We start from the raw sequence: 15,076 nt of genomic DNA on the forward strand, positions 1-15,076 counted from the left end.
CACTGACCATGACTCCGAAAGTCCCATTCCGATCGACGGAATACTTTTTGCATAATTCGTGTGTAAGCGGCGCTACAGCAGACGACGGATGCGGTCGTCAAGCGGAACTCCCTGCTGAGAATCTTTAGCAACGTCACAAGGAATCTGACCAATAAAAACGCGGCGAGCCAGAGGAGTCCCCGCGGCTTGCAGCTTGCATGAGCAAGGTCAGGGAGACCAAGGCACATACGGAGATGGAGGACTCGGAACGCGGAAGTGGCGAATCGTGCTGTTCAAATGCCTTTAGTAATATCTCCCGTGACGAATATGCATGTTTGATGACGGCCCATATTCGACGGATCCGCTTCTTCTGCAAGTCGCTGGTGATGTACGTGCCGCAGCTACGTTAGCGCAACAGAACGAGCCTCAGGACCACTGCTTTAGGTACGTTCATGATCGGAGTGCTCAATACTTAATCCCGTGACATTCACACTACAACGCAGGAAACAATCAAAGTGTTTGTGCGGCCTCTGTGCTCCCCAGAAACCGGATGAGTACTTATATGAAAACCAATCATGTCTACCACATTCCACAAAAGTCACAGGTTCAGTAACAGGGAAAGTTTCATGATAACGCGTCCAACAACGAGAAAAGCCAATTACGTTCATATGAATGACATCATGTTCTTTTACTTGTTTATTGTATTTTATTTATCTAGTTATTAATCATAGGTTAGGGGATACCTTACGTTGTACCGATTTCGTCTTTTGCTGCTAAGTTACTCACGCGCAAGAGTGACAGATCCGATTGGGAAACTACATAGACATTGTGACTTACTGTCGAAGTCGGAACGGCGTCAAGTTTAAATCCGTTCCTTTTTTGTGTCAATCCAAGTTGCACTTGCATGATGTTCACATCCAGGTACACATTATCGGTGAAATGCGAGGAGCATACACCGACAGCATGAACACTCCTTGCTTCATCTGGATACCCGCTAGTGATGTAGCTGCTTCCAACTTTCGCTTCGTCTGGGGTCTGGCTGTAGCTGTATACTTGGCGTGCGAAATCAAACATCGAGGTTTTCGAAGGAAGTTTTCCTGGAGTCAGGAACGCTGCGTCGGTTTCCAAACGACATCTCACGCGAAGGATGCAAGCGTAGAGATAGTATCCGCGTCACTAGAAAGTGTCACATGTGAATAGGGGCGACGTGCCGGAAAAAAACAAAGCAGCCCCAGACTTGGCGGCAGACGACAGCGTCCTTCACAGCGGATTAGCCAGATTCCACCTTGCGTCAGGCGATGTTGTTGGCGCTGGCGCTTTCGAGGATCAAAACGAAACCGGATCTTTTAAATTCGATTCCTCATCGCCCGGTCCGTTTTGGAAGGAGAAAATTTGGCAAATAGCTCGTGGTAGTGTACGGAACACATTGGTATTGGATTCGTAACCACGGTTCCGGATGCGACAGTCCCTTTAAAGGGTTGTGAAGGAACAATTCACTACCTGGACGACATTCTTGTCTTTGGGAAAAACCGCAAGGATCATGACAACCATCTCCGCATGGTTCTTCAACGGCTAGAAAGCTCACGGTTACGTCTCAACAAGAAGAAATGCATGCATATTTGGTGTTCAGGAAGTACAGTTCTTGGGCCACAGGATAGTGAACGGCACGTTGAAGCCATCGCAGGATACGTTGGACGCCATTCTTGAGGCACCAAGTCCGCAGAACGTATTAGCAAGATCACCGCAAGGGTACTGCCCCGACAACCTTGTTATCGGCCGCGCGTTCAAAGACACGGCCCACCCGGGGGCGTACCGCGTTATCAAGGGGCCCTTCTCCAAAAATGAAGGACCGGCTCCCTTTCGTCTCTCTCCACAACGAAAGATAGAAAGATCAATACGCGGATTTGAAGGGAGACCAGAGCATCCCTCAGAAAGATCAAGAAAAGATCTTCCCGGAATAGCACCGCAAGCGGTACTGCCCCGATGACCTTGTTATCGGCCGCGCGTTCGAAGACAGAAAGATCCTCAAAGATCCCTCAAAAGCCTTCATTGAGACCGCAATTTACTGTGGACTAGCAATTTCCAACCCGCTCCGACAATACGAGGGAGTGAAACACTTTCGTGACGGAGACGGATATACGGCAGAGCAATTTACACTGCTTGCAACAACTTGAAGTCACCTAACTTTACAGAATAGCCATCCATTCCTATCAAACATTGTGTTTTTTTTTTTTTTGTTTTTTTTTTTTACCTGCCGCAACTTCGTTATCATTACAGCAACCAGCGACATTTTAGCCCTATGAAACGGCTCCGTTCGGGCTGTCGCGCATGCGCATTAGTTCTAGGACGCGTGATTTCGCTCAAACAACCCGCTTGCTCTCAGTCGGCTCGACCGATTGGCATTGGCAATGGCATCGCGAAGGAAGATAGCGCCGACTTTCAAGACGTGGAATGTTGAGTTGTCGAATTCTAGCGAACGTTACATTGGGATTGACACGTACGTTGACTCTTTCGAACAATGTGTATCATCTGCGGGAAGTTGTTGGATGTAACGATGTAGTGAATTGGGTATTTCACATGCTTCAACGTTCAATCTTGCCGTGCTGCTTGGACATTTGTGCAACACGGGTACGTACCGTTTTCTGTTCAGACAATATATGGGGCGTACGCGGGCAATATGGTGGCCCATATTGCCAATATGGGGAAAATCTTTGCGAAACGGGTCCCATATTGGACCCGTATCGCCAATGACCAGCAAATATGGGCCCAATATTGTGTGCTGCTTGGGATTTATTGCTATTTAGTGCTACTGCTATTATGCTATTCATTGCTATTTAGTGCTATTGCTATTAGACTGTTTATTGCTATTTTATTTATGCAATTTAGTTTTGGAGCACTTTACATTTTCCACGCATAACTATACTACTGAATACAACGGACATCTGTCGACATCCGTACTCCGCTCATAGCCACAGTTACTTCGCGGCGCTAACACGCAATAAAAAAACTGAATACAACAAGTCCCGTACGGTGCATCCGGTGCATTCTACATTTGTAGTTGTAAAGGACGAATGTCGCTTAGGTGGAAATACTTCCACACGCTGGACCCTGTCACGGAAATGTTTCCTTTCCTTTTTGTTTGGCGGGAGGCGGCAGTCGTGCCCTGTGATTCAGAGATAGCGATAACACACCGCCAAACGCGTTTCAAAATAAACCCCCACAAAAAAGCTCATTTTCATGTTATTTTGGTTTCATCACTGATTTTCCTTTCCCACACTTCAGCCAACAAAATTTTCCGTACCTCCAGAAGACAAAATCAGACGTGGGGCTTTAAGTAGAAACTGTTGTAATTGTCTATTCTTGTGTTGTTGTAAATTGCCTTGTGACCTATCCACCTGCGACTATACCCACAAGTATGGGTAAACAGTATTGTAAATACACTAAAATAAAATTCACTCAGTGTTCTCTACTTCTTCACCGCCTCGTGTCGGTGACCTTCTGTATTCCTAGCCACTGGAGGGATTTGGGAATATATACACGATTCTGAATGTATTTAGTTCTGCACCAAAATTTCTCCAACGCTGCAACGAAGTCGCGTTTGATCAACTCATTGCCCAGATACCACTCACAGGCGCCAAGTTGTCCATATCTTCCATTTTATTTCGTGGCAATTCTTGATATAAACGTGATATGGAAGATGTCATCATTAATTACGTAATGTCATCATACATGTCACGGTTAATGTCATCATAATAATTAATGATTCATGATTTTACGTAGGCCCGTAACTGTTTCCCTTACTACAGCCTGCGAAGTAGCGTTTGGTCAAATTATTCATTTTCAAGCGACCAAATAATAAACAGGTAACTAGAGGAGACAGGAGACAAGACCACACACAAGTCGCTCTGTTGTTGTTTCGTGTTTGAGTTCTGGTCGCGTGTGGATATACGCCAACCAGCCCGATCTATATACTTCAGACATTTTGTCAAATCGTCGCCCAAGTGGCACTCACTGGCGTCAAATTGTCAATTTCCTCTATTTTAGCTTGTAATAACTCTTGATACCAACTTGGTATTGACGGTATCATCATGTAATTACGTAGTCTGTGTATCGTCTGCGGACCGTAGATGTTTTCCTTGCTGCGGCCTTAGAACTTGCATTTAGTCAATTTGACGTCTAGAAGGCAATCACTGACGCCAAGTTGCCAATTTCATCCGGCCATCTCATGATATCCTGAATGTCTGATGATCGTTCCCACAGCTATGCATCACGCCTTAAAGGGACTATCGCATCCATCTCGGTCGATTCCGAACCGTCAGTACCACAATACTTCTCAGTGACCTCTGACAAGGGCAGCGAAAACCCCAAGTGAATAGGTCGCGTATATGCTGAGCAATCTAATGAAATACATCGAGAGAGCAGAAGACGCATAATGAGGTCCCTCTCCACCGTCTCTCCACAACGCCTTGATAACGTCACGCTCAACTGCGCCAATGAGAGCGCTTCTTCCCGCACAGCTGATCGGTGGGGCCGCGGGGCATCTGGATGCGAGTCGGCCAGCAGACACCAAGCGTAATGTCGGAATCGTGGGAATACGAAAGTGACGCCGCGTCGGTTCCAAGCGATTCTGAGGACTACAGCTCCGAAGAAATTGTGCTCGATGACGACGCTTATTCCACAGACCCTCTACCACTTGACCCTGCTGCAGGTGAAGGTGCAGAAAGTGAAAGCGAGCCGTCCGATAGCGACGACACTTTCAGGTACGCCATATCCCGATCATATCATATCTCATTATGGTTGTGCACTGTTAAGCATTTTGACATTTGTCCACTTGGAAATGACAGATGCCTCTGCACTCGCTGCAGTCCAGTGGATCCCGATGAACGCCGGTGCTGCAGTTCTGTTGATCGGGTGTCGGCTGTCTGTGAGGGTGCCGGGGTCAATTGTATCACCGATCACCCACTCTTCACTGATTTGTCTGCGGAGGGAGCTCCTGGTTGTTTATGCACCAGTGTTTTGCCGTGATGACCGTCGCATGCGTGTTCTCGAACCATCTGACAATAGGTACTGTGTCTAAAACTTCTCATACGTCGTAAATGTCGTGATTTCGTGCCACTTTCGTTTTGAGCACATGGATGCGTGTTACTAAAAGTTTGCTGCTCTTAGTCAAGCAAATCAATATTTTGTCTCCTTTATTATTGTTTCACACAGACGTCTCCGATACACCGCGTATTGCTCGTTTACAACATGGATTCATGGATATCTTGGGATAAGAAACCGAAGGCAGATTCCAGGATGTGCAGTTCGAAGAATCATTACGTTGTTCCCGTCAACTTCACATACTGGATACTTCGAGTAACACCAGGCATATCTCCCATGTGGCATATATTGTAACATACTTTACTTTTCATAACACCTTTCAAATTCAACTCGTGCGGCAGGGATGTTGGCTCTAACGTGTCCAGAGGTTTTATCTAAAACGAGTGCTACTTTTCAGCTACCTCACTAAGAAACTGGAGCTGCCAGTGGTACTAGTGAAGCATTACCTGTTTCTTACTGCAGAAACAGGTACTGCTTCACTAGCAGCACCTGTTTCTTAGTGAAGTAGCTGGAAAGTAGCACTCGTTTTAGATAAAACCTCTGGACACGTTAGAGCAAACACCCTGCCGCACAAGTTGAATTTGAAAGGTGTTAGGAAAGGTGAAGTATGTTACATCAATGTCATTGTTGTTTGCACATGTTCATGTAAGGTGCTTTGCTGTTAGAAGATGTAACTGTGTACACAATCAAAACCTCCATGATCAAGAGAGAACTGATGTTCTGAGGCTGGAACAACATAGCAGGGACAATCACATATATTAAACATTTCAAACAAGAACTGATTATATTTAGTACATTTTATTTCCTCATTCTTGCTATTTTCAGTTGCTATGTAGGGAGCTGGCATTATGGTTCATGTTGACAGGGTGGTAACAGGTTCTTTTCTTCCATACGAGCTCGATGTGCTGAAAAAAGTAAAAACAAAAATTTAAGACAAAGATAAAAAAACTTACCATCATATGCATATCGGAGCCCGATACCACCATATTCTTGAATCCTTAGTGTGTCCTCTGTTCGCTGAAACTGTAAATGGAATTCCAATAAAAGTCACACAGGTGCGCATATGGTTCATTAGATGCTATTAATAGCCACAGAAGGAATTTAAAAAAAAAGCAGTTCATGTGAATCCGCAACACAATTCAGAAAAGTGCATGCAGCTGGACCAAAAACAATAATGTGCACTTTGGTGGGTTCATAACGCAACGCTTGTCTCTGCATAAACCTTGTGGTGGCCCTGAAAAGGGCCTTTTTTTTAGCTTAGTTTAAATGCAACGTTCAGTGTGTGATGCAGGTGGGAGCCTCATTTCTGGAACCTAAAAATAAAAATTCACAATATATAACAACATCAAGCCATGACAGTATGTGACCAATATATGGTAGGAAAAGTGTGCACAAACCTTGCCTTCAGGACTGCTTCTGTATTGGCCTCTCACCATATGTTGATGACCGCGTTGGCAGAGTTGCCACAGCTCCAGACTCCCTTCTGCGCTCCTGAATGCGTGTCAGCACCTCAGCAATCAAGGCTTATGCATAACCTATCCAATAAGAAGATGGGAGTTGGCACGAAAACTATCTGATTAATGCACTGAAAATTGCCCTGCTCCCCATTGAACAGGATGTTTGATGAGACACTCACAGCTGAATAATTCAAAAATAGGTAATAGTGAAGCAAAGTGTTTATGGACAGAGGGATATTCTTTGCCCAATGATCTGACATTAATACTAGATTTGAATATTTGATCTCACTGTGGGACTCAATATTTGTAACATGTACAGTGGATTTCAGCAAGGTTCCTTTCCCATATTACTCATATCTCACTTGTCTGAAAGTTGCGAAGGCCCGCTTTCACCAACGTCAATTTACATTTCAACCGAGATCTCTGGTCCCTTACCTTGAATTTAACACATAAGTGTTCATCACTAAAAAGAGTCATTGTCACTGAAACGTTCATCACATGACCATCTAGCATTTGTAAAGAAAGAATTGTGTGTTAACTTTACGTTTTAGCAACCCCTGATCTCGGTTCAAAGTTACCCAGCGTTGGTGTAACTGGGCAGTGTGGTGATTTGTTGGCAAATAAATAAAACTAAAACTCAACGACTGACACATAGATTCATTCATGCTGCATGCAACAAGCACATACCATAGCTAGCACTCTCCTTCTGAGGTACAGCCACCCACGTCTTCCTAACCTTCAATGCCTTGAGACGGTACTGCTTCGTGCCTTCCCTCTCCAACTGGACACGGTCTGCATTCTCGTTGAAGTGGATTTTTCGCCAACTGTGTCCTACAAGTGGAGTACATTACATTCTTATGATACCCTTTGTCACCGTGCTGGACTTGGCTCCTAGCTCGTGGGTCCATACACTTCATACCTAGCCACCATCCCCTCGTCAGAAAAAGCGTAGGACTTCGGCAGGAAGTGGATGAGGACACTGTGAAAGGCCTGCACTCCATATGTCTGCTCTTGTGAGGACAGGAATGGGATATCCTTCAGGAGTGCAGGTGACAACAGGATGTCCTGGACTCGCCTGTACGTCTCTGTGTCTACAATTGTGTGTTGTCAGGTGCTTGAAATGTTCATCATATACACAGAAAGGTTACAGCCTCTACGTTTCTGCAGTGATAATTTCAAATATACTGCGAACGACAAACTGATAATCTGCAGTTGTCTACAGGCAAAAAAGAAATAAAAAAGGGACATGTGCTGGATTTCTTAGTGTGTATAAAAGTTCACAACTGATAGACAAACAGTTTGTTTTTCTCAACAGAAAAGAATCTAGTTATCTCTCAGATACTAAAAGTCCTTGACCCTATTCCCCAGGCATAGTACCATGCATCTGCTGTGCTCATGTATTTGGTATTTGAGTTTCGCATTTTTAACACCTTTGCTTATGCCAGAGAGATGCAAAACCACCCACCAGCCATGGCCTCCAGCCAAGCAGGTAGGCAGTCAGACAGGCCCATGCTTGCGTGATCACTAGCTATGAGGTGCTCTTGCACGCATGGGCAGGGGTTGTAGATCATCTCTACTTGCTCTGTTGCAACTGCTTTTTCTTTGTTTGGGGAGAATAACACATTCCACAGGGCACAGCAAAGAATTCTAGGTTACATAATTTAAAAAAAGTAAAATTATTTGCAATACCACAACAAAACGTGTGGTCTGCAACAACAACAACAAATAAGTTAATGATAATGAATGGGGAAATTCGCCTGTGGTCTGCAAAAAATCATCACTTCTGCGAGATTTCTGTGAATCGTGTAAAGTTAAGGGCTTTCAATAACAACTACCGATACATTAATATGAATACAGGAGAGCCACATATAAAAGTTTATCCTTATTGGCACGCGGTACTCACAATAATTACTTGATGCAAGGAAGGATCATTGTGTCTGCCTATGCTCACATTTCATTTTAGTAAATTTTAAACCAATCGGTCTCTCTCGTCCCCTTGCTGAAGGCAGAAGAAAGAATTTACTGCGTAAAGAATAAGAGATAAATAATACTCAAGATCTTACCACCACCGAGATCGTGGATCAGAGAATGGGAATGAGGCTGCAGTATAAGGTGTGCAACTTTTTTTTCTTTCTGTTTTCAATGGTGTTAATTTTGTTGTAAGATTTTGGAATTTGTGGTGTATTTCACCCATAAGTGTCAGTAAGGAAAACTTTTATTACTTCGCTACTCTGTATATAATGTTTTACAAACTGCAAAATGTCAGTGTTTACCTTCCCTGAGCCATTGTCGTGGTTCAGAAAGTGCGCCGTGGTAGCAAATCGGGTACAACGGGTTGTCGTGCTCATGGATGTCAACAATGTGGTTAACTGCTGACACCCACTTTGCAAGACATAGGTCCCCATCATCCCCGCTTGTACGCGGACACCAATACGCATGTCTCGTCAAGCTATCAATCCAGAGCTGCACAACTTGGTGTTTCGTTGAGCGACTGAGAGCCAAGAGTTTTTTCTTGACTCCTGTTGGATGTTATCACGTGTGACATAAAACCCCCTCCAGAAAATTACACCACTCACCTTTGACAACATGCCACACATCAAATCTGTGCTTTATGTGTGGGCACAGTCGCCTTAGCATGGCTTTGATGCAGAATGGCGGTCAGTGACCAGGGTGTCCACAGTCATGTCATGTACCTCGGGAAAGGCGAGGCATTTCTGTAGACCATAGGCTTCCATTGCATTGCTGCTGCTGACCTCAGTAGACTGCATAGGAGGAAAGGTCAGGGTAAGACATTGTATGTGAGGCACTACAACGAACTGCCATACTATTAATGAGATACTTTTGTGAGTAATGCGGCAAGTAATTTATTAATTTTTCCAAGCCATTTGTGAGTAATTTCATTACGAGTGAATACTCTGTAATAGATAGTAATTAATCGTTTTGACTAAGCTTGATTTATAGACAGTCTTTCCTGTCGTCCATGCTATTGCACTACAATAAGTGATGGTCACTGAGTGTAGCATTTCATATGTGCATTCTAAGTTTTGCCTGGGGGCACTTTAGTCTCGTCCTACTACAGCCTGCTGTATCCACACTTCGCATTAGACAATCAAGTAGGCAAAAGCGAGTCACTTTTGAGTTCCCAAATTAGAATGTAACATGACCAAGCTCTTCTATTGTGGGTGCTTTTTTATCCATGATAACTTTTGTCACAAAACTATTCTGGTGTCCACAAAACAACTTGAGGTACCTTAACCAACCCGAAGTGCACGATACGGTTGGCTGCAGTCTCCAGAAGCGTGTAGGTGCCATACATAGCAGTGTGGCCGGGTGAGTCGCACCTGCCATCCCCGGCAAAGGTCAGGGGCAGTGGCCGAAGCTGGTCGAGGATCTCTGCTTGTCTCATGAGGTAGACCTAAAAACATTTTTGGATGAGTGCAAATTGAGGAACCCTGGGTACACATGGTAGATGACCCATGATTGTCAGAGAAATAGTGGTAAAGCCAAAACCGTACTAGACTGCCTGCCCTACAGCATTGCATTTGCAATTGATTGAAGCACCTCCAAAGGAGGTTCTTGCTTTACGATCGTAGCACAATCACAGAAAAATAGTTGTTCTTTCTACTTTTTACTTTGACTATTTGCTGAGGGAACTCAAGGCACAGCCAATAATCTAAGCAGCAGGAAAAATCAGGGCCATACAGTCAACGCAAACATATCACGTGCCCCTTTTATCCCACTCTGTGGGTCATGTCACAGCAAAGTCATACGTCACGTCACAGGACTCACATCAGTCACAGCAGGAAAGAGGTGCTCCTTCTGCGTTCGAAAGTACTGAGACATTGTAAGTGTTGCCATCTTCATAAGCTCAAACATCCTAAAAGCTTTTGAAATGTTCACAGCTGAGAAGAGGATTGCAGAGCAGACCAGGACGTTCCCCAGTTGTCGGCTCCCCAGCCAAGGTTGGCTGTGCCAAGACCGTTCCCTCCCACACTTGCAACGCCTGACAGCTTTCAAGCATGTCCCCCTTGTTGTGGTGTTGATGTCAACATCATCGTTCCCACAATAGGGGCACTGGGTTAGCAGCTCTTTCAAACTGGATTCTGCCATCAGGAAAAATCGCTCATCTGGATTTGGCCTGGAAAGCCAACCAAAATTTTTAATTCTTACATTATTATGCAACCAGCGTCTTGAACAAGCTTTGAGAAATATTTCAAAATATTTCACTTACGTTTGATGCCCACAAGATTTTGAAAGCCCTCGTGGTTGCAACATCTTGTCCCCTTCACTGCAAGAAAAGAAAACAAATTCTCAAAGTTTCTATTTACCTCATGATCTCAAGCTTACTCTTCAGTGTCTGAGCTTTCTGCGGTTTCAGACAACTGGAATGTCACATCCTTTGGGTCGGGTGGGCTGTACGCACAAGTGAAACAGATTAATTTGCCTTCATCACAAGCGCTTTTCATCTCTGCTGAGACAATGCCACAGTGTCATTTTTATGTACACCAATCCAAACAAAGTTCCCAGAAATAACAACAAAGCTGAATACATGTTGAAAAAGAAAATACTGCCCATACCATGTGGACACATCCGTCGTGTCTAAGTCCACAGGCACTGGGGTAGAGGTACGGCCACCAGGCGGTGACGTCGAAAGGCTAGCATGCTCCAGTGGGACAACACAAAGCTGTGCTGCGTCATGTGGCAGCACAGCCTCTGCTAAAGAAACAGCTGCGCCTTTGTCTCCACTGGTTTCTGGACACTCTGCTGCAACTTGTGAGGATGTAAAGGAGAGTGCACCAGTGGGTGGGAAGGTTATAGTTGTCTGAGTTCCCCTGCTCGGCATGAGGATGCCTGTTTGAGTGGCTGCATACACACAAGTGAAAAACATACATGGTTAAAAAAGAATGAAACGAATGCATGTTGAGCTCATGTTTCTCAAAAAGTTCTTTGAAAGCTTACACAGCAGTTAATTTGGTTCAATGTCACTACTGCTTCTTTATAATAAGTGCAACAGTGTTTTGGCTTATAACTTCCTATACTCATGACGGAATTCTCCACCTGACCAGTTAGGCAATATGACGGAAGCAACCAAAGTATTCATTACGTATAGTTACACTGCATAACAAACACAAACATATTTGTGAAACACAATACATTTTGAAGCATAATTACCAAGTGTTGCAGTGGGAACAGCTGTCTGTGTTTTCTTATTTGCCGTCTTTCCACCCTTCAAGCGTTGTTTCTGTGGCACCAAAGTGTACAAAAAGCCATATTGGCTGACAGTCTGGTATGGAACCAAAGGCTGAAGGGGCAGCTCATCCAGGACGAGAACTTAAAAAATTAAGCAAACACACAGTATATATATATTGTCAGTATATGTATTGTAGTATATATTGTATAGTATGAATATTGTCATCATGGGTACATGATTGATTACTGTATTTTCTTGAGACAAGCTGCATAGCTGTTGGCTCAGCTACACTTAGTGCTGGAGAAAAGTTTCAGGTGTGGCACATTTTTTCATCGGACTGAGTGCAAAAGATGACTTGCTAGATGGGTGGTGGACTATTTGCATCCACCTTTCAAAATGTGTGTACCCAATATTGTAAGATGCTACAGTGTCACCCTCAGGCAAAACTCTGCCACCACCACGTCTGTTTTTACAGTTCTTTTTGGTACATAATTTACAGTCTTATTGTTTGAGCTGTGATGGGTGAACTGGAAAGCATACCATCCTCTGATGATGTGGCTGTCATGTGCTGCAGAACTGAACTCCCACTTGCATCACTTGTAGAGGCTGATACTCCTGCATACGCTGCCGGTTTCACAACATGAACATTCAGTGTAAATCAGAATTTACATTTCATTAACCGTACAACACGGACTTTCATAATGGAAGTTTCTTGTACTCACCACCTGAAGCAGATTTCATCAAGCTGCTTCTCTCCACCTGTGACAGAAATTGAGCACCTGATGTGGGACATGATGCATAAAACTGTAATGCCTAATTGTTATTCTGTTGGAAAGCTGCCTCCTTTGCTCTCACTAGCTCACAAAAATGACTTTGCTAGTTCACAAAAATGCTGGGTTACATGAGCAAAGAAAGACACAGGAGAAACAGTGAATCTGATAATGCAAGTTATAGAGGGATGTCGCCAAAAAAAAAAAAAAAAAATACGTAGGGTGCTGGTTGGGGCTAGGAGTGTCTGGTATCACTGCCGGTCGCGGTGTTTCATGTGCACTTTTTCTGGCGCGCATTTGCAGAAACAAATGGCTGAAATTGGCGGATAGAGCGTGAAAAAATGTACTTCCGTGCGTACTTTTTGTTATATACGCCGAACAGCACAACCGACATCTCGTAGGATATACTATCCCCTTTATTGTACGTGATTACACTCCGAGTGTAGTGTGTTTACATTGAGTCACCTAGATATCGATCGCCTACATGGATATTATATCACTATTATATCACTACACCACACTTTTGTAGGGCTTCATTCGAAATGAATCGAAAACGAATGCTTACCTGCTCATCCGGCACGTCGGTGGTTTCCATTTGCTCATCGAACAATGTGGGCACAGCATCGGGCTTTAGTCTCTTTCGTTTGGCTGACAGTCCCATACGGAATTGCAATAAGTCCGATTCCACGTACGCCTCGTCGGCAAAATGCGAGGAACAAACGTGCCGAACATGCAGTTCCTCTGCCACGACAGGAAGACTGTCGGCGATTGCTGCTTCCCACTTTCGGTTAGTGTCCCTGTCCTTGGCCCCGTGAAATGTCATTTCTGGGTTCGCACCAGACGATTTTTTACAGCCAGGAACATTACAACGTGTTCCCGAACTCGAAGACATGTTGCAGTTTCACCACTGAGCGAAACTCACAGCACTTTCGAGGAAATTGGTTGTTTCATACACAGAGACATGCACGACGCCATATGTACAAAGCAGACGATATCTCCGAGAGAAAATGGGGGAGCGGCGCCGGCGGTGCGCCGACCTCGCATTGGTCCTGTTGAAGCCTTCGTCACAATGACGTCATCCGATGTTGCGCTGATCGAAAAAACTCGTTTATTTATTACCGGAACATTTTCTAGCCAAGATAATTGATGAACTTAATTGTCGAATGATGCCAACCATTCTCGTAACCATTCCCTACCCATGTCTCCGGATGCGATAGTCCCTTTAAAGGAGCAGTCTAGAGGCACGCAAGTTTCTTTCTGTTTTTGGTCGGTATGGAATGTTAGGCGCCCGAAAACAGTTTTCCCACAAGTAGTGCAACCGTAGCGAAATTGGGACGCCAACAGTAGCCCCCCGAATCTTCCGTGCGCGAAATGCCCTCCTTCGCGTTCACGATAGACACGTGATGAGCGCCGCCACGCGCGTCACCAGCACTGATCTCTATGTATAAAGGCTGGATAGCGGATGGGTGAGGGTATCGCGGGAAAGGGTACGCCAACCGGCCGCCATATTGCGGTGCTCAAAAGAGCCATTACAGCCCATTGGAATGCATGTAAGCTGTGACAAGTTTTGCTGTTTGTGAGCGCTTCCCTTGCTTCTTCGCTAAAATTTTGCCACGGATCGCTGCAGAAATCCCTCGTGATTGGATTCCTTACGTTTTTTGTGTGAAATCCCGTCACATACATGTTATTTCCTGTCTATTTTGTACTCGTGTGAAGTCGTGTCGTTTCAATTTTGTACTTTGAACTTCGATTATGTGATTTGCTGGTTTTGTGTGGTGTTGTATTTGTTGTGTTACGTTTCCTTTGTCGTCTGTCAGTGTGTGCAGCGTGTTGCTTCCCGTGTTTCGCCCATTTCCTTTCTGCTCGGGGGTGTGGAATGCCAGGGAATGTTTGGCACGTTTGTCTATGTAACCACCTTAATATGCTTGGGTATAAACATTATGCTTTGCACAGGAAGTTTAGATATGACTAGTTATGACACGAAATGCCGAACGGCACTAAAGCACTTCCAAAGGACTAGAATGATATGTGATATAAAGGCTATATGACGGTAAAAACATATCGACTAGAAATACGTGTATGGAGAAATAAATGGCGGTAAAGACAGTTCAAAATGACTAGAGGTAACTAGGACCATAAAAAGCTAAGTAGCAAGGTCTTGTGGTAAAAGCTCCAACGTCAAAGTATTACAAGTCCAGTTGCAACAGCAAGTTTGAAGCAGTCAACCAGGTAAGTGGGCAGAGTGCATTACTGGTTGTTGAATATGATCAACCTTGACAATTTCTTTCGCAGATGAGGCCTGGCTGTCACCTTCTCTGTATATTCCTTTGCAAGGTGGTACAGTCCGATACTGCTGTAGCACTGGGAAACTTCTTTGATCAGACGGATCACATTGTTTTCATTTGGGCTGCATTCAAACAATATGTTGTCGCAAACTTAAGCAGGGAGAATAAAGAGTAGACATTCGAGGTTGAAAAATTATTTATTGTCTCTAAGTAAAGTAAACATGCTGGAACGCACCAAAGAGACATGTGGCTGGAGTTTGTATGTCCCACTAATACGAGTTTGTACGTTAGGCA

Source organism: Ornithodoros turicata, unplaced genomic scaffold (assembly GCF_037126465.1).
Source record: "Ornithodoros turicata isolate Travis unplaced genomic scaffold, ASM3712646v1 ctg00001086.1, whole genome shotgun sequence".
In the NCBI taxonomy this organism is placed as follows: Eukaryota; Metazoa; Arthropoda; class Arachnida; order Ixodida; family Argasidae; genus Ornithodoros; species Ornithodoros turicata.